Source organism: Ahaetulla prasina, chromosome 1, assembly GCF_028640845.1.
Source record: "Ahaetulla prasina isolate Xishuangbanna chromosome 1, ASM2864084v1, whole genome shotgun sequence".
Taxonomy (NCBI): Eukaryota; Metazoa; Chordata; class Lepidosauria; order Squamata; family Colubridae; genus Ahaetulla; species Ahaetulla prasina.
The window spans coordinates 77,524,247-77,530,246 of record NC_080539.1 but is presented as its reverse complement, the minus strand read 5'-3'; positions in this window follow the sequence as shown (position 1 = coordinate 77,530,246).

Here is a 6,000-nt window from a genome sequence, read left to right as displayed (position 1 = left end):
TTTGTCCCTGGCACCACGTCAGCAGCATCAGGAGGACAACAGATGACTAATCCCGCCACTTTGGGCTGCAGCCAGAAGGGCAGCTCCCCCGTTTCCTCCTGGTCTTTTCCTCTCAAAGTGAGCGAGGTTCCTTCTATGCTATAGACGCCGGAGATGGTTTTTCCACTGATAAAAGTGAGCCGCGAGAGGCGCCTCATGATTATGATGATTTTTTTTACTTTTAAGATTCTCGTGAAGTAATGAATCAAAGCGTTGTCCTCTATTTCTCTCGAGTTATTTGGTACTTCAAACTGATCAGCTTGCAAAACTAGCACACATTTATAAATTATTGGAAGGATATGGGATTTGGGAGACTTTTTAGTACTTAAAAAAAGATGACAATAACGGTAGTTATTTAACAAAGCTCTTACAAGCAGCTCAGCCAACACATTGAATTCCTCCTACTGGAAGCTGGTGCCTTTCTGATGGGTTGGAGAACAAGAATTCTCTAAAATTCCCAGTCAGCATGCTGGGAATTACAGTTCAATTCTACAGTTGAACAAAATTACAGTTTGGATGGTTGCCTGTTTGTGGAAAAGTTCTCCATAAGTTTTCATAAATCGGATTCCAGTATAAGTTCCTACAGAATGTTTCTTTTAGTACATTAACAGTTCGATCAATTGTACACTGAGTTTGGGGAACTTTTTTTTTTCATTCGAAGGGTCTCTTTCTCATTCTTTCCCCAGCACAGTACGTATATTATCAAATCTGGATTGCAAAAATCCTGATGACTACTAGATGCTAGAAAGCATTAAGGAGTTCTGTAAATCTTTGCTGCTATCTAAAGCGATATAAAATGCTAGTGCCCATAGCTGATAGCTCCTGCATATGGGCATAAATAGTTAGGCATATGATAAAACATCTGGTTTTAAAGAGACAAGGGAAACTCCGCTTTTTTCCAATCCATGCATGACTGCTCTGTGCCCTGAGTTGGCTACCATAGTTTCATTTTTATAAAAAAGGAAACAAAAAGAAACAATAGTTATCAGTTAGCCAAAATTTGTATATAGTGTGAATACACCCATTGGGTGGTTTACCCAACCTGCTAAATGAAATCTGTTTAACCCTTTTTAAATTGAATACATAGTATCATAACTAGCTGCATTGACACAACAGACTAAGCCAAGCAAATATTATGACTGGATTAACCTGATCAATAAATAAAAGGAAGCACTTATCTCAGGGGTGTCAAACTCGACTTCATTGAGGACCACATTAGGGTTGTGTTTGACCTTGGGGAGTCCAGGGTGGGTGTGGTCAGGGTGGGCATTGCCAGCTCAACATCACTCATGTTGGGGGCGCCTGTGGCGGCCCTAGTGCTCTGCTAGCGAAAATGGGCTCCTGAGCTCCATTTTCAGCTGTGATGGCCTCCTACAACCCTTTGTCAATGAAAACGGAGTTTGGGAGTGCTGCCTCCGGCCCTCATAAGCTCCATTTTCAGCGGCAATGGCCTCCTGCAACCCTCTGCCAGCAAAAACGGAGCTGGGAGGGCTGCACAGCCCTCCCAAGCTTGTTTTTGCTGGCAGAGGCACCGTGGGTCAGTCCTTCGCTGTTTCCAGGGTGGGCCTGTGAGCCAGATCTAAGCACCTGGTGGGCAGGATCTGGGCCCTGGACCTTGACTTTGACACCCCTGAGTTATCTGATAGTCCACAGTTCTACTGGGCAAGTTGGAAAGTTCCTCAACTAATGAATTCACAGGTATTAAGCTAGGATCAGTTGATATTTCAGTCTTGAATAGTGCCTCTAAAGAGTCACTTTTGCCCAATTATAAATTAACTGATCTAAATTCCTTCCAACTTTTGGACATAGAGACAGAAGGCTAAGGAGCTGCAAAAGAGGACTGCTGTAGTTAACACCATATCTTTTCTATTATTTTTACACACCTGCTCTGCAGGAGCTTGTTTGTATGTGTGAAAGGGGGATGAGTGAAAGCAGAAAGAACATTTTTCCGTCTTTGTAAGTGGCTTCAATTTAAAGGAACCAGTGGAGTTTTTAAATATGTTAATATGTTAATAAAAGGAAGAGGAACTAACCAAGGTACTTGTTCTTCAGCAAACTTGTTCTTCAGCAAACTGAGAGTGCTTTCTGATAGCTGAGTTGCTTGGCAATGTATTACGATGGCAGAAATCCAGCATTTTAGTTTAATCCAAAAGGTAGTTTGCTTCTTTGTATTTTAGCATATGGTATAAACTCAACCACAAAATTTGTAAATCACAAATACTGCATTGAAAAAGCATTGTTTATTGAACAGTAGTTTAGAATATTGTATGACCACAGTTGAGTTAATAAGTTCTCCAAGATTCACACCAGCTATGCCTTTATATGTGGTGTAAAGACATCACCTGTCCTCCTCCTCCTCTGGGAGATAACTGGACATATGCAAACTATATAGAAAGACTACTATGTATATATTGCCATGCTGCAAAATATATTTAGATTAAATGTTCTTAAGAAGGCCATCCAAAGAGATTTTAATTGATTAACATATTAACACTGCTGCTTCAAGTTATTATATCACATTCAGTACAGTAATCAGAACTCACCACTGGGAGTTAGATATTTTCCTCCTAAGTAGATAACTTTCCTTCTTGTCAGAAAATTAGAGGAATCACAAAAGAAGGAGGGTTTTTATCCAAGCTGCAGCTGAGCTGACTGCGATGTGTTCAGTAATTCTGATTCATATCCTGTTATGAATCTGGCTGCCTTAATAGCATTGAGGAAGTGCCAGGATCCTGACAAAAGAACATCAGTGTTGTTGTGATTTGTGGACACTTGTTTGAATGGCATTATTTCCTTGCAGAGTTGCATAGAACAATGTTAGCAATAGACATCTTACTCCATGGAAGCATTCACACAATACACTGAGCTACAATTGACTTAATCTAATTTTCTGAGTTTGCAAACTACACCAAGTCATAAAAGAGCACATGGACTGAGACCATAAAACATCCTAGGCACTAAGAGCTGGTTGACTAGTTAGTAGTTTAGTGTGTCATAAACCACAGTCATTAAAGACACATTCACATCTCTAATAATTAAGGGCAATTTATGGTATCATCATCCCAGTCCAGCTCTATTCAACTAATCTTGATTTCAAATTTTGATTTCTGCAAAGTGACAATAATAGCCAGACTAGGCTTATGACCACTTGATTAATGAGCTCTTTAGGATAGAAAAAGGGAAGATGATAGTATAAATAGCCAAGTATTTAAGGGACATCTCTTTTTATGAAGTCAATTAGAATTTTAACCTAGCATAAATTCATATTTAAAATACTGTAGATTTCTTGCACAATTGTTGAGCATAATGTTACAGTGCCACCTAATGGTTTACTATGCGGAACAAACTGTTTTGACCAGTGCTTATGTACAGTACATGCTCTAATTAAACAGATTCTCAGTTATTGAATGACTTTCAGTTCTGTGCTGTTGAATTTGATAGTCTATATTTGTAGCCCTGATTATGTTTGATGGTTATGGCAGGAGACTGCATCAAATATTGCAAAGTCAATGAATCTCTTCCATTTCCAAATTTGGTTTTAGGACGGCAGGCATTGGTTTAGGAACATGTATTTTAAAGATGTACTCCATATTGTTGGACCACACCTTCTATCATCTCCAGCCAGCATGGAGGGCATCAAAAAATCCAATTTGGCTATAACAGTTTTTGGAAGGTGACCTAAATTTATGTGTAAAAACTTATTCAAGCTGCAGTTGGAATATGCATGTTATATTTTATTTTATACAAAGTATTTTGACTGTTTGTCAAACTATATAAAATATATCAAATGCATAATCTAATATGTAACTTTGGGGAAAATTCTGAGTTTTTAAAATAAAAGTTGGTTCAGAATTGACATGAATTAAGTAGAATTTATTTTTAGGTAAGTAAATGTATACTGTATAGGATTGCCGCAATAGTATTGAAATGATATAAGTTCCTAAAATTAATTGGGGATGTATGAGATGATCTAAAATTATTGTCTTTATTATGTAGTGAGATCAGGACAGAATTGCTGATGGGCCCCTGGAGATAGCTTGCTACGTATGTTGAAAATTGTAGATGCCATGGTGGATTAAGTAAAGTCGAGAAAGTCAACAGTTATTTAAACAATAGGTTGGTGTTGCAGGTCTTCCTGTTGGAAATGATTATAGTCTGAACTTCCAGAATAAGGGAGGGGCCTGCTGGCAATGATAATATATTCAGCTGTAAGGTTATCTTCTGGCACTACTGCTCTCTGGCTCGATAGTGGTGGGTACAGCCAGATGACTTCTAGTGATTTTACACACACACACACACACACACACACACACACACACACACACAGAGAGAGAGAGAGAGAGAGAGAGAGAGAGAGAGAATCTAGATCATATCAAGTCCCATGATACAAGCACCACAGAAAGAGAGAATATTCCTAAAACAATTGGAAGTGAATGTATTTGTCATAATTGGTTTATCTTTTGAGCTACTGTAGATCTCATAATTGAAGTCTGAACCTGTAATTTTTTAGAAGTTTCTCTGCCTTGGAAAAATATCTTGTCTTCATAGATTGTTTTAAGGTGGATGAGTGAGTAGAAATGTTCTTGCAGTCCTTCTTTTTTGCAAAAAAGTAACAACAAATTTACATGTTTTTATTCATAGTTCAAGTTTTAACAATTTATTATATTTATTAAGTCTAATCTTGGTGATAAAGTCTGAAGAGGCAGGTAATATCTTAGCCCATTTTAATTTCTATCTCAGAATCTTAAGTACAAAATCTTACTTTTTTTCTCTGGCTTTTGGCTACAATAAAGTTTTTGAATGATCAAAAAGAATTTACTTGCTTACATCAATAGATTATCAGTCTTAAATCATTTGTAACATTGTGCAGTATAATTACATATGTGAACATTGTATTTGCATGATTATATTCATACATATGAATGGTTTAATCAAAAGCTGCACTGAGTTTTAATTTCAAAAACAAAATACCTTAGAAATACAGAATCAAAAAAAGGTCTAATATAAGGTTTGCAAATGAGTGTTAGTGTTAATCAGCTCTCAGTTCTGATCCAGGTAAAGGAAGCTAAAGGTCAACTAATTCTTTTGTTGAATCTATTGGAAGCTATGTAACTAACTTTGTAACTTTACAAAGATGCTTTATTTCAATTTAGCAATGGTTCTGATAATACTCAGCATCCATCTGTTATCATGTACAAATTGGTGTATGTTTGAGAGGAACTGGAAAATATAAGCTTGATTTCACTTTTAATGTTGACTACTGTGGCTTAAAATGTTTATCTAATCAACCTCAATGATGTTCAAAGTGCTTGTGGGGGAATATTAGTCTAGATTAAAAAATGATTTATCAGAATTATTTAGAATGGCTCTTTACAATAACTTCAACGATCTAATAATAAACAATATTAAAATACATTAATATTTTAAAATTACAAATGAATGCAGCTCTACTGGCAACTTGAAAGGAATATTTTTAAAAACTATTTCCTATTTACCTGCCAAAATTATAATATAACTATGATATTAATATTATGTAGTACAAAATAAAAATGTACATTTTTGTTATTTTGGAATTATTAAGACATAATATTTAACTATAATCAATAAATTTAGGCAGTTGGATATGACATAGACGTATGACTTCATATAAGGTATCTGAAACAATCCATAATATTCGATGGTTTGTTACTTGTCTTTTAATCAAGCTTTTAATACAAATACATGTTTTCAAAATCTGTATATTAACTAAAAGGAAGATATCTTTTAAATTAACAACCCCCCCTTTAATATATCTTCTTAATTATTGGGGGTGCCATGGCTCAGCAATTAAAGACACTGAGCTTGTCAGCTGGAAAGCTGACAGTGTAGGTTTGAGATCCCAGCATTGCATAATGGGATGAACTCCCATTACTTACTCCAACTCCTGCTAACCTAGCAGTTTAAAAGCATGCAAATGTGAGT